At 38.2% G+C, this 25,873-nt stretch overlaps 1 long non-coding RNA gene across 1 annotated transcript in view; it reads left to right on the top strand.

Annotated features, from left to right (window-relative positions):
* LOC140700168 (uncharacterized) overlaps window positions 1-25,873 on the top strand; it is a 73,305-nt gene that overhangs the window by 6,032 nt on the left and 41,400 nt on the right. The window contains exon 2 of the long non-coding RNA XR_012078445.1: window positions 2,696-2,837. This is a non-coding gene — a long non-coding RNA (uncharacterized lncRNA). The remainder of the gene's footprint in view (window positions 1-2,695; window positions 2,838-25,873) is intronic.

Here is a 25,873-nt window from a genome sequence, read left to right as displayed (position 1 = left end):
TGATATCAGTATTATTATTCCCATTTTATAGATGGAGAAATTGAGACTCAAAGAAGCTAAGAAACATATTTAAAGTTGCATGCTTTGGAAGTGGCAGAGTCAGGAATTGAACTCATATCTACATTATTTCAGAATTACTGCTTTTAATCTTTCTAAAGTTTTCCCTATCTGCTGATTTCAGTTCTGCCTATTTTGCAGGGTGATCTTGGGGATCAACTGGGCCAATTTATATGACCTGTTCTGTAATCCAAACATTTAAAAGCAGGTGGAACAAAAGAAACAGTAGAAGAAAGCAGAAGGAGACTTTCTATTAGTGCCACTAAATGACACCCCTGTGCTTGTGATTTTTGTGACAGAGTCACCTCCTTGTGGACAGGTAGAGTTGTGCGTAAGAGACTGTGTACAATCCCCCAAGACTGTGCATAAGGATTTTACCACCTCTAGAATGAAAATTCTTTTTCTCTTCCCTACCCCACCAAATACTTCCCTTTAGGCTGCTCTAGCAGCATGATGAGAAAAGCACATTCAGGACAGGTGGAGTTATTAATTCTGCAGTGTACTGCTCTGGCCGTGGCCCCGTTTCTGTGTGAATATCTCTACTCATTCATTTACTGCTCCTCTGGGAGCTGGCAGGCTCCATCACCGTGTTGCCAGGCAACCAAAAAAGCACCTGCATCAGGAGATGAACAAACCAATCAGGACAGTCATAGGAGGAGCTTTACCTGGGTGGCCTCCAAGATAGAAAGAGGGCTCTCCAGGTTGATTCAGGACTGTGGCTGCTGGAATCAGCATCAGAGCTGCTGGGACCTCAGGAAATCTGAAACCTCCCATTTTGCGAGGCCTGGTTGGGTGGAAGTGAAGTCTTCAAGATCACACAACAACTCTGAGGCAGAGCCTGGAGAACAAGTCAGATGTGAGCTCCAGGCGAGTGTTTCATCCCTTATACTTCATTGCAATCATTTCAAAACTCATGAGTAGGGCTCCATCTATGTATCAGACTCTCTGCTTGGTGGTGTAGGAGCAGAAAGCATTTAGACACTATTCCTCAGTCATCTAACAGTTACTTATTACACCTCCGTATTCGAGGGCGTATAGCATGACAGTTAAAAGCACAAGCCCTCACAGTCAGACAGAGCTCAGGCACTTACTACTTATGGGAGAATGCAGGTTATTTAACCTTTCTGTGCTTCAAGTTTTCTCAAATAAAATGAGAAAAATTAAATAGCTTATTGTGTTGTTGTTATGCCTAGCACAAAGCAAGGTTTGATCAGTGTTGTCCATCCTTGGAAATAATACATGGGGCACCTGAGCTTGGATTGGGCTGCTTGGGTTCAGTTCCTGGCTCTGCCTTGTACTTGCTACATGATCATTGTCAAGTTACCTACAATTTCTATGATTTAGTTAGTTTATTTGTAAAATGGGTATAATAATAGAATTTCATAGGAGCTAAAGTTATTTAATATACATAAATGTGCAGAATAGTTTCTGGCACATAATAAGTACTCTATAAATTTTAGCTAATATGGAATATCAACAAATATTTATTGGGCACTTAGTATGTACCAGGCACTGTCCTACAAGCTGGGAATATAAAAATAAGCAAAATAGACAAGTCTGTCTCAGCCTTCATGGAACTATGATTATTATTACACTCTTAATAACGTCTATTTACTTCTCAGTTCCTGCAACTAGATTAATACATTTGAAGGCATGGTCATGTGATTGTTAATAGTTATATTACCTGTGCTTAGGACAGACCCTGAAGTAATACCTGTTCAGTAAATATTTGTTCAATGAATGCCTGGCACTGTGCTACATACAGGACACTGGTTCTCAACCAGGGATGATTTGTTCCCCAGGGAATATCAAACAATGTCAGGAGACACCTTTGGTTCTCACAGCCTGGGGGAGGGGAGAAAGGTGGTGGTGGTGGTGGTGCTAGAGGCATCTGGTGAGTAGAGACGAAGGATGCAGCCAAACATCCTACCATACCCAGGACAGCCTCCCACAGCAAAGAATTATCCAGCCCCTAATGTCAACAATGCCAAGGTTGAGAAACTCTAGTGTCAGAGATTAGAGAGAAACAAAGCCTTGTAAAAACAAACACTCTTGGTCTAGTGGGACAGTGATAGCAGGCACACTGAGTGCTGTGTGTGAGGCCAAGGAGAGAGTACTGTGAGGACATAGTGAAGAGACACCCAATCCACAGAGGCTTCTGGTGGAGCCAATGTCTGAGCTCGTTCTTCAAGGACACTCATAGCCTTCGGGCAAATTCTGTGTGTGGTGGGAGAAGTTGTGAGGCTTGGGGAATGTAGGGGGTACATGAACAGTAGCTTGGAAGTATGAAGAGATGTGGTTTTGTTAAAGTGCAAGCATGAGAGTGAGGAGCAGAGGCTGGGGCAGGAGCTCATGGAGGCCCGGGGGAGGCATAATATCGAGTTTGGGCATGATACAGTCAGCCAGAATTTCCCAAAATCTGTTCTCTGAGAATTAATTTTTCAAGATGTACCCAAAAAGGGCCACAATGAAAGAAGACTGAGAAAGTGCTGAATACCTCTCCCTCCCCTTTTGGAGATTTACAAGGCTCATTTGTGTTACAGTTTCTGGTAATTCCTACATTAAAGAAACTTGAATTCTTTTATTTCATTTATCAGAGTCTTCCAAAGTTATCTGACCATGAAAACTTCTTTCCCAGACATCTGTCTGCATGGAGCCTACAGACCCCTCTTCAGGAAGAGGAGACACAGGAAAACTATTGATGGTCTTGAAGAAATATCATGGCTGGATTTGTATTTTAGGATAATCTCCTTGGCTCCTGTTTGTGGTGGATTCAGAAGGTAAGAATTGTTTATATATGTTCTTTAAGCATTTGTCATGCTGCTGTGAAACAGACCCTAGGATGTCTGCCCCACTAGACTTGGTATAGGGAGCATATTTATTAACCACTTTGTCCCAGTGCTTAGCTCAGCCTGACAGAAGGTAAGCACTGAACATGTTTTTTGAGTGAATGGATGTGTTTTTCAGTCATTATGTTAGACACTGAGTCTGAAGAGAACATGCAATCCCTATTCTCATGTAATGAACAGACTGGTGAGCACATAGTAGGTACTTCATAATATTTATGGACTGACTGAATGGTTAACATAAATGAGACAGTACGTGGCAAGGATCAGTAATGGGATGGGGCCTGGGAATGTGTATTTTAAACTGGTTCCATGGCTACTTCTAATGTGCAGGGGCTGGCATTTGGAAAGCACTATGTGACAATCAGAGATGATATCTCTTTGATTGTCCCACTGAGATCAAGGCCCCAATTTTCTTACAGTGGCCATTCCTAATTTTGTCACTTGGGACCTTTAAATCTCTGGACCACTGCCCCTGAGCCACTACCCTGAATTCCTGATCTTCCCTGGACCCTCTGAATTGAGCTTAGAGCCATACAGGTCCTTCATAGCCCGGACTCTAATGGGAGCCATATCTACTTCACATTGAGTGAGATGTTTGTTTCTGGTTTCCACCTCTCTGCACGCACCCCACCCCAACACTCACGACTCCCTCATGGCCATAACACTGCATTCCTGGGTATACAAGAATGTTTCTCACGATCTGCTTGAAGACATCTATGAGGCAAAACACACTTATATTTTAATGTAAGCTGTGTACACACTAAAGTGCTCTTTGGTGTTTGATGTGAAATTTTTTTAAAAAGAAGATTGCATGGTCTTTTAAGAGAGACTGTAAGCATTCTCCTCATTTTGTCCTATGGTGGAATGAAAGAAAAGAAGTCCCTGGTTGTCTTAACTGGTAGTTCTCTAATTCTACCTTGTGGATAAGGTTCACTAGAATCAGCTGAAAAGCTTATGAAAAAGTCCTGCCTAAGCCTCACCTGAGATCTTCTGAATCAGGGTCTCCACAGATAAGGTACAGGAATGTGTGTCTCTAAAAATATTCCTTAGAGATTCTTATATACAGTTCAGATTAGTGGATAGAATGGGTGATGGACCACTTCTCAGCTTGCTACAAGTTCATCCTTTCATTAAGCCAGCTCTGACTCTCTCTGTCCCAACACTAAGTCACAGCCCAGTCACCTACCCCAGGCCACAGTGCATAGCCCCAAGATCCTTCCTCATCAGTTCTTGGACCCGGTTTAAGCCAGCCAAGGCTGTTCAGTCCTAGCTGTCAAACCCTGGCCTAAGAAACCCCAGGGCTGGCTCCCATTCCAGCTGTACCCCGCCCCTGCCGCCTGTGAGTCCTCAGCACAGACATTTCTGGGCAAGGGAGAAAACCAGTTTTTCCTGCAGCTGTCTCAAGGAATATCCGTTGCCTCTCATTAGAGCTGGTAATTTCCCTGATGATGCGAACATCATGCCAGCTCTCATCCAATTTAAACAGGTCATCTATTGACTGGCTCTTCTTCCCCACAGAGAACAGGGGCAGGAGGGAACTGCCTCCTATTTCTGCTGAGGAAAAGACTGAGGGTTTTGTTTTATTCTTTTTAAAATGTATTATTAATGTTTAAATAAATTTTGCTGACATTTTCTCATTTACCTTCACCAACAATTCTTTAGGCTTGCCGATCACAGCCCTGTAGACAACCACTGTAATAGTATTCCTGTAACCATTCCACTGCACCATGAGGGCATTCAGACCTCCTGTCTCTTCTGAGTAGTAGCTTCTTTCCTGGGTCTCACTCCTTTTCTTATCTTAAGCTCTTCCAGATCCATTTAGCTACTGATCCTGGTGATTCATGTTGTGTTTCTGTGCTCTGAATTTATGTTAACAGGAAAAAGGATGAACTGGCTGGATCAGCTGAGGTCTAGTTAGCATTTGTAAATGTTAGGGGGAGAGAGCATGGCTTTGTTTCCTGTCTTCTTCCTCATTCTTCTTTGTAGCCTCGTCTCTTGCCCCTTCACCAGGACCCCCTTTCATCTCTCCTTCCCTTCCATAGAACTCCCCTCCTTCATGCATCATTGTAACATAGAGTAAATTATTTTTGATCTGATTTTCCCCTCATAATCATGATCACAGTATGAGTCATCATCTGAGTAAGGCATAGCCTTAAGAAAAATAAGTAAACAAAAAATAAGATACGGTTTCATAAGAAGCAGATCTGCAGAGGAGAAAGGATTCTCTGTCTTTATTCTTCTGTCTGGGAAGTGAGTAAAAAGAGTACCTACCCCAAGGGCCTGGACTACTTTATGTCTGGTCTGGCATATTCTCTATATATCTGACATTTATTGAGTCCTTATTATGTGCCAGATACCGCTCTAAGTGCTTTGCACATATTGACATTTTTAATTATTATAACATCCTCATAAGATCGTTGTTGGTATTATTCCTGTTTAACTCATGAGTAAATCAAGGTTCAGACAGATTAAGAAACTTGTCCAAAGTCACTCAATTTGTGAATGGTGGAATCAGAATTGAAACCCAAACCACTGCTAGAGCCAGCACTGTGCAACCACTATGCAACACTGCTTCTCTACCCTTTAATCCAAGAAGTTAGTTGGATTGTTTATTAAGATATAGTAATAACCATATTCCAGTAAAAGAATTATATTTTTGTAGCCTGAAGAAGAGTTTGGGAAGGGGGAGGTATGGTAGCTAATATGTGATAGGGATGGAATTTGAGGTCAATTCTTACTTCAAATCTCATGGCTTTTTAACATTTGGGTAGTTGAAGAATTTCATTTTAGAGACAAGGAAAATCCTTATGCCAATCGTGAGGCAGATTTCCTTCATTCTTTTTCTCAAAAAATGTATTTAGTTCATTTAAGTGAGTTGGTCATCTGTGCCTCATTTTCTCTGCTTCTGCTTCCCACTATTCTTGGTGCCACTAGTCTTTGTGGCAAATTATCTCATTATTCCCTCTAAAGCCCCACTGAGGAACCATAAGTAAAACAGTCCTCATTATTCAGAAGAAGGGCCTGAGGCTCAGAGGACTTTGGTAACTTTCCATGATTACATAACTAGTAGGTAGTAGAACTTGAATAATGGTTGAAAAGATCTTGGAAGAGAAAGATTTATGGTGATCTTTCTTTGTATCTGTAGAGACTTCCTTGAAGAGCTTTGCAATATTATAAGAAATATAGTCTTGAGTGATTAAATCTATAATTCTATATTCCTTCACAGAATCACATTCTTTTCCCTTTCAGCCTCTCATAGCTACTTTAATTGAATGGGACTCAAGAAGCACAGTAAATGGAAAGTTTTCCTTTCATGAGCTCTGGGGACTATCCACCTAAAATGTATCTTCCAGACAAGGTGATGTCATCCAGATTAGATATGTCCTTAGAGACTGATAACACACTCACCGTGAGTGAGTCACTTTCCTTTGGGATGTCAAATTAGGCAGTGTCAAATCTAATAAACATCGATAGGCCGGAAAGAATTCTAATGTACTCAATGAGGTCAAAGAAATTTGTCTAAGGCAGGGTCAGTAGTAATTTGGATCTGTTTCTCCTCTAATGAACCTTGCTTTCAAATATGTTCACCCATGCTTTCAAATATGTTAGGAAATACACAAGAAATAGGAAATAATAAATAATAATATTATGAAATAAGTCTTCCTGACTAAATAAGGAATCTTTAGAGCTTAAATCAGAGTACCTGATTTCTTCCTTGATTATATTCAAGGAATTGTCACAATATCCCACACCTATGTCACTGAATGTACACACATTTCTTCTGCTTTATGGTGACAGTGCACTTGAGATGGGATGAGTTATAAATAGACTAGTTCTAGGAATCTAGCTAGTTCTTGGCTTCAGCTGTGTGACCTTGTGTATGCAAATTTCCCTCTCTATTTCAGGGATTTGTGTTCAGTAATTCTTAGGATTGTTTCTAAGATCTTTTGAATACCTAATAGTGTGTGTGTGTGTGTGTGTGTGTGTGTTTATTCTGAAGAACCGGGTTTTTCTGAATTCTGAAAGAGAAACTTCAGATATATTCTAGTGCCAGTAGGGTTTGCTGTCCCTGGTGCTGAATTGTACAAGGCATTAAGGTTCCAAATGTGGACACTTTCTGCTAGAGAAAAAAAAAAGATAAAATAAACAAAACCAAATGTTTAGACTTCATAAAGACCTATAGACCTGGTAAATATTATTCATCAGTGTACTTCTGAATAAAATGAACATGGACAAGCATAAAAGAAATAGTACAGCTATATAAATATTTATTAAATATATTAACTTTTTGTAAGGGAAAGACCTTATTTCTCTCTTCTTTAGTAATGTATCTCAAAAGCCAGAATGTTACTTTATCCAAAGTAGATTCTCAATGAATTTTTTGAGTAAATTCAGTCGTAATGCTCAAGGAAGTGAATATAGACTTAATGCTCAAGAATGAGGGCTCTGGAATCAGACTATCAGGATTCACATCCTGGTGTGCTACTCACTTCTCACTAGCTGTGTGTCCCTGGAAAAATCATTTCACCTCTACCCAGTAGGACTACCTCAAAGGGTTAGTATAAAGGTCAAAGGAATTTGTATACAAAAAATTGCTAAAAACTGAACCTATAATATTGAAAGTGCTCTGTATTATTATTATTATTATTATTATTATTATTATTATTATTATTATTATTTCTTTACATTTTGTTAAGGATATTGATTAAATAATATATCCAAGACACATAATAATGATTAAAATATATTGAGAGCTTATCATGTATGAGACATATTAATTTACTATTTCCTTACAACAGTGCCATGACCTAGGTACTATTATTATTTCAATTGTAAAGTGAGGAACCTCACAGACAGAGAGCTTAAGTAACTTTTCCAGGGCCACATAGCAATTTTAGATCTAAGATTTGTAACTAGGTTATCTAGATCCAAAATCTGGACCCTTAAACACAGCATTTTGCTGCTTCTTAATACTTTTGACTTTCTAATATTGGTGATGTAGGAGGCAGGCTGGATATGGAAGGAGTATTTTCTGTAGATGAGAAGGTGGTGGCTTAAAGAGAGTTCACAGGCCCGAAGAGAATTTTATGTTAAAAATCTCCTTTCAGTATTGGGCTGTAAGAGCCTCACATTGAGCAAGATAAAGTTCCAAAATTGTAATCTTTTTCCTTGAGGTGATAGGAAGAGAAGGGATTTTTTTCTCTTTCATTTCCAATTAGCGCAGTTAGCATGTAGATCCTAAACACATGCTATGTATATTTTATCATTAATCTTAATGAAGAGATTAGAATATGTTATGCTTTTTGGTTTACTGTCTTCACCTCTGATCAGTCCCTTAAATAACTTTTATAATCCATTTTGCTTATTGGATCAATAGTCTAAACTTGAATACTGAAGATTCTTCACTTGAAATTCCACTTGCTGTCTGAGTATAATAAACAGTAGTTCATGTCCAATCAGGATGGATGTGCTTATATACCACTGTTTTGTTTACATTTCTTTTCAAAGCTAGGCTTCTTTCCAGAGATATCTGAAGTGCATGTACTATTTTCAATTTGCAGTAGGAGACTAGCATATAAAAGAAATAATAAAAGTTGCATTATTATGGTCCCAGAAAATAGCTGGTCATGGTGTAATTGATTTTCTCAGGGTTATTTCTTTTCCCGCATTTTTGACTGCTCAACTTCCATCTATCTGAATGGGAAAAATATTAAACACATGATGATTGCTATTGGGCATGGACTAAATTACTAAAGTACAAGAGCTTTACAGATAAATTGGGATTTATACCTCTCAGTCTGCCATGTTGTCATCATTTGGTCATGGTCTTATGAGCTGTTTTCTCATTAGTCAGTGCTAGGCATAGCTATAATGCATCTTCAGTGTGAAATGTGCCAGAATTTTCAGGCAGTAGAAGCTAACATTTATTAAGCATTTACTACGTGTCAGGACCCTGGCTAAGTTCTCTGCGACAGCATCTCATTTAATCTATGCGATGACTTATTGACATATGTACTATTATTGTCCCCATTGTATGGATAAACAAACTTAGGAACAGGAAAATAAGTAAACATGCCCATGGTTATACCTGTTAGTTATGGAAATTGGTGGCTGGGATTTAAAGCCAGCCTATGCTCTTTGTTGCTATGTTCTGCTGCTTTCTATATCCTCATATCCGTATTTCAGATCCTTACATATCAATTCAGTAATATTGAATTAGTCTTTATTTGTGCCAGGGGCTGTGCAAGACACAAAGGGTGCTAAGATTATTAAGATGTAGTCTCTGCCCCTACGGTACTCATGGCTTAATGTGAAATTTGTTGTAATAAAGGCAGAGAGGGTCACACAGAAGAGAAAGAGAAAAACAAAGCAGAGTGTCAGAGGAGAGATCAGGACAAGCTCCACAATGAGATGGCTCTGGATCTAAGTTGTTAAAATTTAGAGGAAGCAGCATGTGCCAAGGCTTGGAAATGTGGAACTACATAACACAAAACAGATGGTAGACAGTACAGCATAGTGAGCCAGACTGCTTGGATTTGAATCCTGGCTCTACCTGGTGACCAGGGGCAAGTTTCTTGGCTTCTTTGTAGTTCAGTTTCTTATCTACACAATGAGCATGGTAAGATTGTTAATTCCCAGATAGTGCAGTGAGGATTAAATTTGAGGGTTGAATTACACAAATCACTCAGAGCAGGGAGTGGCATTTTTATTAACAGCACACCACAGAAGCTACTTATCACTCATATTACCAACAATTTTTATTATCTTGATGCTTATTAATTCCTCATTGTTATATTAGAGATAATACCGACTGGACTGGATTGCACACTAATTTTCTTTCAAGCCTCGCCAAGCTTTCTAGAAGCAGTTATCAAACCTGGTTTCCTCATAGAATGAATTGGCAAGAAATGGCCTTATCCTCCTTTCAAACCTTGAACTGTCTGTGCTGTTGAGAAGAGCCTGGCCATTTAGTGCTGCTTGGAAATTTCCCCTCAAAGCATAATTTTACTCTGGGCCCTAAGGAGAGAAGGAAAGGGAAAGATGGGCAGGGATGCTCTGCTGAGGAAGAAACCCATGAAAATGGATAACTGCCCTTCTCCCCACACAAGGAAATAGTTGGCCAGAGTGACCTTGCTCTTCCATGTGCTCAGGAGCCTATTTTAGAAGCAATCATTCCTTCCAGTGCTGGGTTTCTTAGAACCAGAGGCAGCAGGCATGTGAGGGTGAGGTTTCTGCTCATCTTCTTTCTTCTTCCTCTCAAGTGTTTGGAATAACCAAAATGCAGTAAAAATCACATCGTAATAATAGCTAGGAATCCTGGGTTCCAGTCTCAGCTTTGACATTAACAGGGTAATGATCATTTCATCCGCTTGTATAGTGGGTTATAAACTGGGTTATGCTGTGATAACAAATCACCACCAAATCTCAGTGGTTTATTTCTCACTCATGCTGTATGTTCATTCTGGATTCATGGGAATTCTGTTCCACATTGTCTTTACCCCAGGATCTAGATTAACAGAGAGGCCAACATCTGGAATGTTTCAGATTTCGTGTTGGGGAAAAGGAAAAGACAAATCACACATTGACTCTTAAAAGCTTCCACGTGGGAATGACACAGTCATTCAGCTCACATTTTATGGCTATACCTTACACTGAGTGGGCATGTAAAAGATGTCTTATTGTCTACCTGAAAGAAGAGAACCAGAATATTGGTAAACAGCTCTCAGGCTGTCATAATATACTATTATTATCAGCATTTTATAGATGAGAAAACTAAAGAACAGAAAGGTTAAGTTGCCCAAAGTTACATAGTTTAGAAAGTGGCAAAGCTAGAATTTGAACTCAAGTGGTCAACTCCAGAGACTGCTCTTAATCACTGAGTGTAAACCTTTTCCAAGGCATTGAAACTGTCCAAGTTTGTTTCCCTATATGTAAAAATGAGGGGGGAGGACCTCTTTCTTGTATTCCTCACAAGGATACACTTAGACATTATCCAGCCAGCCAGCCAGCCATCCACTCATCCCCTTTTGTGGTAATTGGCAAACCTACTATGTGCCAATTATTGTTCTAATTGTTGTGAATCAGTACTGAGTAAGACTAAGTCTCTGTGCTCATGGAGGGCATATTCTTCCATGCCTCATGAGGCATTGGATAAATAGTAAAGTACATAAGGGAATGAATCAGTGGACAAGGTAAGGATTAATGCTCTGGGATCAATAAAATATAGTGATACTGCTATGGTCTCAATTGTGTCCCTCTAAAATTCGTATATTGAATGCCTAACTCACACTCTGATGGTATTCAGATACAGGGCCTTTAAGAGATATTTAGAGTTAAATGAGGTCATGAGGGTGGGGGCCTCATGATGGGATTAGTGGCTTTATAAGCAAAGTAAGAGAGAAGTCTCTTTTCCTCCACCATGTGAGGACACAGTGAAAAGATAGCCATTAGCAAACCTAGGGTTCTCACCAGAAACTGAACTGGCCGGCACCACGATCTTGGACTTCCCAACCCCTAGAACTGAGAAATCAATGTATATTATTTAAGCCACCTAGTCTATGCAGCCGTCTATAACAGCCTGAATAGACTAATTACGTATATGATAGAAAATGACTAGGGGAGGTTGTTTAGATTGAGAGAACAGGGAAAGACCATAACAAGAAGTGACATTTGATCTGAGTTTAACATGTGAAGATCTAGGGAGCAGAGTGAATGATAGGCAAAGCAAAGGCTCTGAGGCAGGTGTGAGCTTGGCGTGTTTGAGGAACAGAGAAGGTTAGATTAGCTGTAGTGCAATGAATGGGAAGGAAAATGGTAGCTAATGAAGGTACAGAGGGAGGCAGGAACTATACTATAAAAGAAAGCTATAGACCAGTGATTTTATAAGGTTTTACAAGTGATAGCCTTGTTTGGGGGTTAAAAAACCCCTTTGGGGATCTGCTGAAAACCATAGACATGTGTCTCAGTAAAGATCCCCATGTCCATACAAACCACAGGTTGGTAACTTCTGAAAAATATAAAGATATTTTGAATAGTAGAGAAAGAGAAGAGAGAGACATTGTTTGCAAGCTTTTTCTATGCCAGAAACTTTGCCAGTTATGATAAATTATTTAATATGTTTTTCATAATCTCATTTGATAAATGATGAAATCAAATATCAGAAAGGCTAAGCAATATGCTTTAGGCCAAACGAGTAGCAAATGACAAGGAGTTTGAATCGAGGTTGGCTTCATTCCAGAAATATTAATACAGGGTCTAGCTTCATCTTGCTGAGGGTATTTTTATTATTAGGTGAAGGGTCTATATTTTAAATCAGCTAAGGCAGTATCCATTTCCTTTTCACTGGCTCTAGCTAAACAGCAGAGCAGCTCAGATTCTAAATTTCCATTTCTTTGCTGCCACACTGGTTATAATGTCAACCTTTATTACTCCCAGCAGAGCAGTGAAATATAATCCCTATACCAATATCAATTAAGGCAGCATCAACTTTGTTCATATATGCTCCCTCTGAGTGAATGCCAGAAGACCTGCTCCAAGACTTTTCCAGTGGTTTAGTATTCTGCTCAAAGGAGTCAATTGCTAAGCATCTTCCTTCTTAATTAGAGACCTGATGTATTGCAGCCAATCCTTTGAACAAGAGGAGGTTGGAGACCTAAAAAGGAAGCGTGACCATTCACTTCAAGGCAATCAGCTTTAAAGCTGTTTGACAATGGATATTGATTTTCTAGTCCCTGGAAAACCTCCTGAAAGAGGTTTCTGATCTCAGCAGCCTGGGCAATCCATGCATTTCCTTATTCACTCACCATACGTGGCCACAAAATGTCCTATAATGCAATGAGCAAAGAAACTATTTTCTCTGAAAAAACCACATGCATGAAAATGATTGGAAGACTCCTCCTTAACCAAAATGAAGGAGGAAAAGTTGGCAATAGACAACCAAACCCCTCCTCTCTATTTTCTTACCTCTTATAGCTTTATATAGTAGGTAATACCAGCTATCCTTTATAGCACACATTCTAAATAAATTACTTCCGATGTCAAAACACTGTTGGCTTTACTTCCCCTTTTTAAAAATGAAGAAATTGAGGTTCATAGATGTAAGTTACTTTACACAGTTAGTAAAAACCTGAGCTAAGAATTGAAACCCATGTTGGTCTGAGTATGAAGTCTTTATTCCGCCACTAGGCTGCCTCATTTTTCTAGATGTGAATTTTCCTCCCTTGACTTGCTACTTGCTTTAATTTTTAAAGCCAGTTAAGTCAACATGATTCAGAGATAATGATGCCATGTTGGTGGAATTTGACTTCCTTAGGCATTTTACCCAGGTATCTACAAATTGTGATAAAGCCAGGTTGCAATACTCTATTTTACCAGTAGGTGTAACCATCTTATCTAATGTGTTATTTATTCAAAAATACTTATTGAACACCTACTGTATGTAAAGCTCTGTTACAGGTGCTAGAGTTACAGTCATGAACAAGGCAGAGTCTCTGCTTCATGAAACTTATATTACAATGGGGAAATCTGAGCCACAGACAAATATACAATATTCTATCAGACAGTGATTAGTGGAATAAATAAATTCTGAAATTTAAGGCTTTGGGCTCTCAAAGCTGTGTTTGAAATATGTTATATGGAGAAAGCCTGAATCTAGTGACATTAAATCAGCTGCCGTACAATCTATAAGAGCTCATCTCTCAAGAAAGATCCCTGCAACTAACTGTGTTCAACCAACCAGTGAAAATGATCAGTGTTCCCACTCCCCCAATGAAACAGATTAGGAAAGAAAAACTTCCTGGGCCTAGTGTTTACAGAGTTTACTGCCTTAGTGTTCAACTTAATCCATTTACCATCACCTACAGAATAAGTCTCAATTCTAGTATGGTCTACTAGGCCTATCATAATCCAATTGACCTTTCCAACATAATCTCTAGCTATACCCACCTCACACTTTACACCCTAGTAAGCCAGATCTGTTTTTCACTTCCTACATGAGAATACTGTTTCACCCCTTCAGGCCTCTGCTGATAATAACCACTCCATTGGAAAGTCATTTTTATTATTTGCCATTTATTAATCCCCACTCCTCTTTTAAGGCTGTATCCTATTATCACCTCCTCCAAGAAGTCTCCCTTGTTTTCCCCAATCTGAGTTAGATGCTCTCTCTGATACTTCTTCCACGCCTTTTGGATTCCATCACTTGACTTCCACAATGAGATGTTTATGCTTAGTTTTCTTCTTGAGGGAGGAAACTAGGTTTTATTCACCTGTCCTCTTTGCCTAAGTCAGCACTGCCAATAAAAATGTAATGCAAGCCATGAATGTAATTTAAAATTTTCTAGAAGTCAGTTTAAAAAATAAAAAGAAACAAATGAAATTCATTTCCATAATGTGTTTTACTTAACCCAATATATCCAAAACATTACCGTTTCAACACTTAATTGATGTGGAAAATAATCAGTGAGATAGTTTATACTCTTTTTATTACAAGTCTTCAAAGTCTGATAGGTATTTTATACTTACACATCTCAACTCAAAGACCAAAGTTTCATCAGAAATATTTGACCTAGGCTTAGAGTTTACAAAATTTCTTCTCAAAAAATACAATCATATGCTCAAGCTGTTCCAAACATACTAGAAGTTTTCTAAAAATGGAATTAAATACGAAAAATATAATTTTCCTTTAATATTCAAATCCACATGGACAAAATTGGCTCCTCATTTTTAGAACAATTAATTTGACTTTGAAGCTAAATCATAGCCATTTCAAAACTATGTCTATCCATAACAGATTGATTAACTCTTGTGTAAACTCATATTAACATTAGGTGCAAAAAGGTATTGTATAAATTGAAAAGCAACTCTAAATTTACACCAAAAATGTTCTTCAAATTTTTCATTTCATTTTTGCAGCCAAAGTACATAATTACATTATTCTGCATATTAATTCACATTAGAAAAATGTATAAAATAAGTATTATTTATCTGTGTAATGGAATTTTTAATTTCAGCAAATTCTCGTACTAGTCTTGCTGGGTCACAAATAACTTTTTCTTATCCATTAAACTTCAAGTTTAGCTCACTCATATGTAGTATGATATTGGATAGGAAAAGTAAATCACACTGATATGTTTTGTCTTTGACTTATTGAATTTTATTTCAAGAAAATCTTCAGTTGGAATGAACAATACAGTAAATTTTTACAAAACAATTCAACTGATGAGTACTGGCAAAAAACCACAGAAAATCATTGATCTCATTGTCTTTGATTTTGTTGAACAGATCTGTAAACTGGCAGTGATTCACAGCATTTACATGTATATACAAAGAATTCTAACAACTGCAAACATAATACTTTTCATGAAGTATGCTTCAGAAACTTAGTCCACATACTTTTCATAGATATCACACAGTGAAATGAAACAATAAACAATCAGTCTGTTGTTTAAAATTCAAAAAAACCCCAGGATTTTAAAAATCTAACATAGCTAGAGCATCATGTGTTGTGACTAAAACATTTTTTTTTCTATTCTAAGTGAAATTTTTCTTTGACAGATGTAAAAAATTCAAAAATATCTACATCGCAAGTTCCATATGTCAGGCCAGGACTTGACAACATTTATTGTAAATTTGAGACAACATGTACCCACTTATTATTTGGGCAGGGTCTCTTATATTTCCCAACTCATTGAAAGCTGAAAAAAAACTCGCAATTAATTTGGATTAATTGATCTTTGACATTGTTAGAAAGGTTTTGTCATATATAGGCTATTGTTTGATGGCTTAATTGAAGATCTTTCTTTTTTTGTAAAATATCACTTTCACTATTTTCCTCATAATTTTCTTAAAATTTTTCGTAAGTGAAATAATAATTCATCTTATTATCTATCAAAAAATGTTTCTGGGTATGTGTGCATAAGAATCTAAGTCATTTTATAGCTAGCCAAAATTACAAATTCAGCTTCTGTTAAAAATATTTTAAATTTTTATTAGTTGATGTTTAATTGTGATATCAGGTGACTAACTTAGTTATTTTATTTATTTATTTATTTATTTATTTATTTATTTATTTGAATTATAGTCAGTTTACAATGTTGTGTCAATTTCTGGTGTACAGCACAGTTTTTCAGTCATATATAAATATATGTATATTCATTTTCATATTCTTTTTCACTGTGAACTACTGCAATATCTTGAATATATTTCCCTGTGCTATACAGTGTAAACTTGTTTATATATATATTTTAAATATTTTATTTATTTATTTATCATTGCATTACTTAATTATTTTTTATTTTGGCAGGAGGGGGAGGTAATTAGGTTTATTTATTTTTAGAGGAGGTACCGGGGATTGAACCCAGGACCTCGTACATGCTAAGCATGTGCTCTACTACTTGAGCTATACCCTCCCCCCGTAACTTTGTTATTTTTTGACTGTTGAGGAGGAACTTCTTATCAAATTCATCATATTTGCTATAAATGTCTCTAATGTGGTCTATTATCTTTTTAAAAAACAAAACAGCTTTTTTATTCTGCTGCAGTAAATTGCAATTGCTATTCATTGTAAAATTTACGATATGTTTTCTTCCAGTCTCTTACTTTCTTTTCTATTCTGATCATAGTGTTTGCTCCTGCATCTCCACTCAATTCTGCATCAGTAATCTCCTTTTTTTTTAAATTTTAGAAATTTGTCCATACTTATTTTTATACTTAAAAAATAATTTAGTTGTATTACAATGAAGTATTATCAAGTATTTCCATTTAATTATCAATTAAAATTTACACAGTTATCACAGTAAATGAAGCTGTCAGAATAAAGTATTTCAAGAAACATATTACAATGTTGCATGCACAGAAAAAAATTATTTATACTGAATCAATCCATCAAGTCCAGCTAGATCAGTGATGTGTTTATGTGTATTAGTGAAAATATTCACATAAGTGTATTACTATCTAATAGTACTATCTTATGCAATGCCAAAGCTAAAGTGAAATGTACTTCTTCCAAAACAGTAAATCCATGTGAATACAAAAAATATTTTACATTGCTTCCATTTAAAATTTTAAATATAAAGTAATAAAAATTAAATAATATTAAAATTCATTTCCTCAGTGACACTAGTCCTATATCAAATGCTCAAAAGCATACATGGCCAGTGGCTACCACACTGGACAGCACAGGCCTATAAAACAATCAACAAATATACTTTGAATAAATAGACCCAGATGTATATCTTTCCCCAGCTTAACACTGAACCTTGAAAATTAGAGGCCTAATCATAGTTGCATTATACTCAGCTCCTCTCTAATCTAAGATCAATGGTACATAGACAATATCCAATTTTTAATAGACTAGTGAGGATTCTAGAGGTTGAAGTGATATAGACAACCATGTGTGGTAACGGCAGCATGGTGTAACGGAGAAAAGTGTTGGACCTTGGACCAAAGAACTAGGGTTTCAGTCTCCACTCAGTAGCTCATTAGCTGTGTATGTTAGATTTCTCCTCTTTAAAAGCAATTGCTTATAACACTTCACATATTTGCTGTGAAGATCAAATTAAAATATTTCTATTTATAAGTTTTAAAACACTGTCCAAATGTTAGTGTTTTTGGCTTGTCTGTGCCAGTGGGAAATCTGTCTCAGGCTGAAAGCCACTTCACTCAGAAACTACCCTGTCATAAAAGCAGGGCAACTTTGTTAAGTAGTTGGCAAAGCCCAAGTTGCTGGCAGAGACTACCCGGCTTTGACTCTCCAGCTGCTTAGGGGATTTAAGATTTAGGATTTAGGATTTAGCAGCTGTATGACTTTGGGTACATTAATTAATTTGCAATGCCTCATTTTTCTCATCTGTTAAATGGAGGTAATAGTAGGGCCTATCTCATAGGATTGACTAAAGAGAGACAGAACCATTGTAAGGTGTTTAAAAGAGTGCCTGTCATATAGTGAGTTCTCAGTAAATGGTTAATGACTATTATCATCTATGCTGAGTACACCATGGGTGAAGCATCTACAAATCTCCTTCTTTTTATTTCTCTCTGTCTACTTTCTCTGTCCTCCATACAGTACCTTGGTTCTAGCTTAAGAAATCACAAATCCTTAAGATCCAGCTCATCACTGGAGAAGATAATAAGTCTTCCATTTTCTGCAGAATGGAATATCTGTTAAAATGACTCTTCCTGCTGACTGTGGCCATATTTCACAGCTGAATGTAGATGTGCTGTCACGCTTGGTGGTTTCTACCTCTTCACTTAGGCTTACCAAAGAACCTCCCCCCAAGGAGGAGAATGTGAATGAAAGGAAATCTCATTCATTTATTATTGCCAAAAATATTTATTGAGTACTTACCTTATGTCAAACACTGTTTATGTTCTTGGGAGTCAACAGTGAACAAAATGGGTAAAAAAAAAATTCCTGCCCTTTTGGAGTTTGCATCTTAGTGAGGGGAGATGGACAATAAATAGTAACAACAAATAAGCAAATTGTTCAGTATGTTAGACAATTATAAACACTGTGAAAAAAATTGAGCAGACTTAAGGGGGATTGGAGGTGTGGGATATAGGGGTGGGAAATAATTTTAAACTGAATTTTCAGGGAGGCTTTCACTGAGAATAGAGCACTTGGAAACTACATGAAGGAGCCAGAGAAATAACTACAGGGGTATTTGGGTGAATAATGTGCTTAGAGAGGGAACAGCTACTGGAAAGGTCCTAAGGTGGGAGTACATCTGGCCTGTTCAGAACACAATGAGGAGACGGCTGTGTCTGGAGTGGAATGATAGAGGTGGGGCCATCACATGTAGAGCCTTGTGGGACACTGTAAAAACCAGGGCTTTCACTTCCAGTGAAGTTATTTAGGGGCACAGTGTATAACTATGGGACTATAGTTACTAAGTGCATAGTTATTTCAAGTCCTGTTTGGGCATAGTATAAATAGACCACAAAACTAGATTCTCTGAGCCATCAGAAGCCTTTAAGAGAACTGAGTCCTCTTGCTCATCAATCCTTGAATTTTCTCCACAGCATTACCACCAGAGAGTCAACTTGCCTATTCTTGGGCACTCTGGTGATAGGGAGCTCTCATCTTCCCAATGCAGCCTGTCTTTCTAATTCTGCTTAGTGGAAGAGTCTCTCATTTATTGAGCTGACATCTGACTGCCTGTCACTGCCATCTGTCACCTTTATTTCTACTCCCTGGAGGCCTTTCAGAATAAGTCTAATCTTTCTTTCTTCCTCATGACAGCCCTTCAAATATTTGAAGACAGTTGCCACATCCCTAGAGTGTTCTCTTCCCCGAGCTGATAGACTCCGGTTCCTGATACCATGTTTCATATGACAAATATGTATCCAGCATGTACTCTCTCTCCTCTGACTTTGCTCCAAGTCTACTTATTTAATGCCCAGAAAGGAGCCCAGAGATGCCTGGCTGGTAAAGACCAGGCTAGAGCCATCCCATCCTTGGCCTGGACCAAGTTCCAAGCTATAGCTGGGTGAGGGGAAAGACTTTAAAACTGATAGTTATGGATTCAAATCCCAGCTCTGCCCCTTTATTGTTGTGTGGCTCTGAAGAGTGGTTTAATTTCTCTGAACCTTTGTTTCTATGTCCATGAAGTTAAGATGATAATACTAATACCATGCCTTATTTTGTAACAAGTAAAGTGAGTGTTAATTCTACATCCAGGAGAGAGAGCTCTTCCTTTGTAATAGGGCATAAAGATATAACTAAATTTATAACTCTCTCAGAGGATTATAGACACAGCTCTGCAATAAATATGACTCTCACAACTCATCTGAAGCTGAGGGATCAGGGAAGACACTGTCCCTGAATGCTTGTAGCTATTCTGATGTGGAGAGTTAAGGAGAAGGCTGTGGTACATCTGGGTCATTATAGGACTTGCTATTTGGCCAAATTAAGCCTTTCTCTCCACCATCCTGGTGGAGAGGCTCCTCGTGTCTTGCATGGTCTATTGCACAAGGCAATCTCTTAACCAGTGCTCTGCCTCCAGTCTCAGCTCCATTTATCTAGCTGTGATCTGATGATGACATTATACTCAAAGGCTCCCCTAGCTATCAGGCTCCTACATACTTCATACTCTAGTTTTAGTCAAACTTCCCAACCTCACATCCAGCTCACTCTTTGCTGTGGCCTTTCAAAATTATTTGCCATTCTCCTAAAACACCTTTCAGGTACAAGTCTTCAATACTTTGCATGTGTTGTCAACTCTGCCAGAAATGCCTTTCTCTACTTTTTTTTGCTTAATGAAATCTCATCCATTCTTCAAGATCCACTCAGATAGCACTTCATTTATGAGGACTTCCCTGGTTTCTTCAGGAAGAGCTTATTACTCCCTCCCCTGTGCTCTTACTGCAACACTTGGCACATACCTGCATTGTATTATAATTGGTGTATTGTATTACAATGATTTGGTAATGCATCTTTCTCCTCCAAAAGAGGAGAAAGACTCAGTGTATTACTTTCCCAGGGGATGCCATAACAAAGTACCACAAACTGGCTTAAAACAACAGACATTTATTCTCTCACAGTCCTGAAGGCTAGAAGTCTGAAACAGAAGTGTCTGCAGGGCCATGACCCTTCTGAAGTCTCTAGAGAAGGATCCTTCCTGGTCTCTCCCTACTCCTGGTGATTGCTAGCAATCCTTGGTGATCCTTGTCTTGCAACTGCATCACTCCAATCTCTGCCTCTGTTGTCACATGGCCTTCTTCTGTGTCCAAATCTCTCTCTTTTCGCCAGTCATAAGATTAGGGCCCACCTTACTACAATATGACCTCATTTAAACTTGATTACACCGGAAAAGACCCTATTTCCAAACAACGTCCCCCTTTTGCAGGTTGGGATGGTGTTAGGACTTCAAAATATCAAAATTTGGGGTCACAATTCAACTTACAACACTAGGTTTTCTATGTTTGTGTATTGTCACCACCTGGCTCCTAAGTGGTGCATAAAAACACTCATTCAGTGATGAAGGCATAAATGGTGAATGAAAAGAAGAATACATTACCCCAATACACGTTCATTCTCTGTGTGCTGCCATCTACGCTAGGCCCTGTGGAGGTGCTGAGATCACAGAGGGGAACAAGATGTGGCTTCAGCCATCATTTGCTCCCTATGAGGCACTTGAGCTCCCAGCCGTGCTCTTTTGCAGTCCTCAGCTCACCCCACATTCTTTAGTTTTACTTTTTATTTATTTATTTTTTTTGCATTCTTTAGTTTTAAATAGACCTAGCAGTGTATCTGATGCCAGGGTGTTCATGACTAATTCAGGACCCTCCTGGCAGTGAGTTCAGGGGTGTGGGAATCCAGCTGGGACCCCCATTCCCCAAAGATCACTGGGTCCTGCTCCCACAGCATAGCTGTGGGGGGTTTACTCTCTGCATCTAAACGCAGAATAAATCTGTAGGCTCTTTTGAAACGAATTCCCACTTCTCCACCCCTCTTCTGCTCTGAGTTTTATTTCCTCACCTGTAAAGGGGGATAGTACCCAGTTTCTCAAGGTGGCTGAGATAGTGGATGTGGAAGTAATTTATTATGCTATTTATTAGTTAGTTAATACTCAAAATGTATTTTGGCACACATTCTTTCTATCCCTGTATTCTCACCCCTTGTCAAGTTGACCTTGCAGCTCCTCCCTCCAAAATGTGGAGGCAATTCTCTTACTCCTTCATTATACCCTGACCATGTGATTTGCACTGACCAATGAGAGAGTAGTAAATATGATGCAAATAAATGCATGTTGAAAAGCACTTGGATATTGGTACTTGCTCTGTGGCTCTTGGTAGTCTTTTAAAAAAAATTCCTTGGGATCCTGAAAATGCTGGACCCCACTTTCCTTCTGAATAGTCTCTGGAGTTCATAATTCTGAACTCATAATACTTCCTTCTCTAGAATTTCATAGTGTATATTATGTGACAATCTCTTCATATAACAGTGATTTTGTAATATATCTTATGGGAAATAGAAAGGGAGTTTAGTCAGTCTTTATACTGGAATGGCTGATCAAAATTTATTTTCCTGCTACTAAAGATACCAAAAAGAGTTTTAGTTTCACAAAATAAAGGTAATTTCAAGTAAATGTTTAGAGTGGTGATCAAATTTGACACTTCGATCAGTTTTTTTTCGTAAATGAGCTGTCAGATTTCAGGGCATTTCAAAATTTTCTTGTGTAATGACTAGTTTTAAATACTCAGTAACCAGCTTTTCACCAATGTCCTTGTTGTAGTGACTTGAATTTTGTGTTATCTTTGCAGATGTCACTACTTTATTTCTTAAACACAGACAAGAAAGAACATTAAGTGTTATTCCGAAGTGTTAATAGTTGTGGCTATTAAGATTTTAAAGCAAAAGAGAGAATTTCCTTTCAGATGTCATAATGAACAGTGGCATTCTTAAATAACAAATATTTCATAGGAATTATCAAGATAATTGCTGCTTTTAATCCATGAGCATTGGAGAAAATACTAAAATGAAAAAAAGCAAATTTAACATTTACCCAAAAGGTTTTATTAAGAATTAATCAAAAGAGAGAATGTGTATAAAATTAGGTGGTAAATAAAATAAACAAATCAGGCAGCAAGCAATAGTCCATTTTTGGAGATTTTATTTCAAATATGACAGTCCTGATTATTTGTTGTTTTAGAGCAAAAGAATCCAGTTTACACTAACATATTGACCTTAATTATCATCTCTTTAGTTCTTTTAGGCTAAAACAGTTCCTTAGTCTTTTCTTGACTTTTAAGACCTCGACAATTTTGAAATCATAGTGACTTATTTTGTAGAAATGTCCCTCAATTTCAGTTTGTCTGATTTTTCCTCATGACTAGATTCAGGTTATGTATCTTTGGCAGGAGTATTACAGGTATTAGGCTGTGTTCTTCTCAGTGCCCCTTATCAGGTAGCACATGGTTTCCATTCATCCCAATGCTGATGATAATCACTTTGATCACTTTGATTAAGATGGTGTCTACAAGGCACCTCCACTGTAAAACAAATGTTTTCCCCTTTATAATTAGTAAGTACTTTATGTGGAGATATTTGAAACTATGCAAATATCCTATTCCTTATCAATTCACCCATAACTTCAATTTATTTGTTTATATCTGTATAAGTTCATGCTTCTTATTTTTACAATGTGTTAAAAAATCTTTTATTATCACTTTTTTTTGCAGTTTAAAAAACTGTGGTAAAATACATAATATAAAATTTAACCTCTTAAGCATTTTAAAGTGTACAGTTCAGTAGAGTTAACGATATTCACATTGTCATGTAACAGGTCTCTAGAATTTTTTCATCTTGCAAACCTGAAAAGGTGACACCTATACCCATCAAAAAACAACTCTCCCTTTCTCTCTACCCCAAGCCCCTGGCAACCACCATTTTACTTTTTGTTTCCATGATTCTGACAGGAAATTTGGAATCATGATTTTGACTGGGGACTACTCTGGATGTTTCATGAAAATGGAGTCATACAATATTTGTCCTTTTGTGACTGGCTTATTTAATTCAGCATAATGTCCCCAAGTTTCATCCATGTGTAGCATGTGACAGGATTTCCTTCTTTTTTTTTTAAGATTGAATAATACTCCATTGTATGAATACATAACACTTTATTCATCTGTTGATGGACATTTGGGCTGCTTCCACCTCTTAAAATACTGTGAATAAGTGCTGCAAAAAACATGAGCGTGCAAGTTTCTTCAAAATGCTGCCTTCAATTCTTTTGGGTATATACTCAGAAGAGGGATTGCTGGATCATATAGTAATTCTATTTTCAGTTTTTTAAGGAATTTTCATGCTGATTTCCACAGTGGCTGCACCGTTTTACATTCCTACTAACTGTACAAGAATTCTAATTTCTCTGTATCCTTACCAATACTTACTTCATTGTTTTTGGGTTTTGTTTGTTTTTTTTTTTGATAGTAGCCATCCTAATGGGTATGAGGTGATACCTCACTGTTGGTTTAATTTGAATTTCTCTAATGATTAGTGATGTTGAGCATCTTTTCATATGCATGTTGGCCATTCATTGGAGAAATGTCTATTCAGGTGCCCGGTCTTTTTTTTTTTTTTTTTTGCTGCTAAAAGCTTTATTGTTTCTGTTTGGTCCGAGGCTTGGGAGAGGGTCCCAGAGTGGTTAAAAAGCTGCCTGGTGACTGCATAGAGAGGCTTCAGGCAGAAGCCCTGACACCAGAGGGGCTCCACAAGGGCCGCTGGGTTGCAGAGGCTCCTAGTCATGCTTGAGGGTGAGCCTCTCGAAGAGATAACTCACCCAGCCTAGCCTGGGGACCAGCCAGCCTGCAGAAGTTAGTCAGGTGGTCGCCCATCTTCTTGATGAGTTTCACCTCCTTATCCAGGAAGTGGCTCTCCCAGAAGTCACAGAGGTGGGGGGGTCTGGGCGGGCAGAACCCAGGGCATGCAGACCAAAAAGGGCCTGGTTCAGGTTCTTCTCCATGACAACAGAAGCTTCCATAGCATCCTAAGTATCACCTCACTCATCTCCTGATGGCTTCTGCACGTCCTGGAAGAGGGCACAGCCGCCGCATTGGTTTTGCGTTTTCAAGAGACGCCCAGTGCCCTGGTGCTTCTCCTCAGCCAATTTGCAGAAAAGGGGGCCCACACCCTCCAGGGCCACATTGTCGTGGTCAAAATAGAAACCCAGAGAGAGGTCGGTGTAGGAGGCCCACAGGTGCATGTTGACCAGGCAGTTCATGGCAGCCTCCACCTCAGGGGAATAATTCTGACGAATCCGGGAACTCATGGTTGATCGATAAGGAGTTAAGCTCAAAAAATGGTGTTGGCTGGTCCTGGAGGCCAAGGATAGCAGAGTGCATGGTTCTGAAGTTTGCAACTGGAAAAAAGGTTGAAGGGTGGTCGGAGGCTGGAGCAAGGGGCGTCCTTGGGTTTGTTCTGTCCAAACACTGTTAAAGCAAGAGATCCGTGGGACCGTGGAACACACTGCCCCTTTGCCCATTCTTTAATCAGGTTAATTGCTTTTTTGTTGTTGAGCTATTAGAGTTCTTTACATATTCTAAATATTAACTCTTTATTAGATATATGATTTACAGTTTTCTTCTATTCCATAGTTACCTTTTTGCTCTGTTGATTATTTCCTTTAATGTGCAGAAGTTTTTAGGTTTGATGTGGTACCACTAATCTATGCTTGCTCCTGTTGCCTTTGTTTTTGGTGTCATAGCTAAGAAATCATTGCCAAATCCAGTGTCATCAAGTTTTTCTCCTGTGTTTTCGTCTAGGAATTTTGTAGTTTTAGGTCTTACATTTATGTCTTTAATCCATTTTGAGTTAAACTTTATATATGGTGTTAGGTGAGGGTCCAGCTTTATTCTTTTCCTGCTGGATATCCAGTTTTTCTAACACCATTTGTTGAAGAGACTGTCCTTTTCCCCATTGTGGTCTAGGCACCCTTATTGAAGACCATTGGACCCTTTATGTGAGGGTTTGTTTCTAGGCTTTCTATTCTGTTTTGTTAGTCTATGTGTCTGTACCATCAGTTTTTTGTTGCCCAAACTGTCCCCAATTTGACCAGGAGAGCACCCATTCTAGCTGGCTTCTGGGTACTTTTGATGTGTCTCCATCATTCTTTGAGAACTTCCTTGCTTTCTGGCATGAGATGTTCTGTTCTCACCATTCACTTTGCCTGTGACAACCTCAAAATCAGCCACTTCTCTAGGGAGCCCTGATTCCTTTTAGTGGATGTGATATTTCAAAGCCAAGATCTAGATGCTAAGCATCCTCTTGGTATTTAAGTGTCACTGTTCCCAGTCCCTCTCAGTGAATAGGGATAGGAAATGTGTATGTACATAAAACTCCAATCCAAAACCACAGGGTTAATTCTAGTTTTCATCCTTTCTGTATTTTTAACTCTCTTCTCAGACAGGGGAAACCTGTCTTCTATTTTCCTTTTTTTTTTTTTTCCAGTCTTTCTTTCCCCAACTAT

The sequence above is a fragment of the Vicugna pacos genome, chromosome 12 (assembly GCF_048564905.1).
Source record: "Vicugna pacos chromosome 12, VicPac4, whole genome shotgun sequence".
In the NCBI taxonomy this organism is placed as follows: domain Eukaryota; kingdom Metazoa; phylum Chordata; class Mammalia; order Artiodactyla; family Camelidae; genus Vicugna; species Vicugna pacos.
The sequence above is the reverse complement of the archived record's forward strand: the minus strand, read 5'-3'. Positions and strand labels throughout refer to the sequence as shown.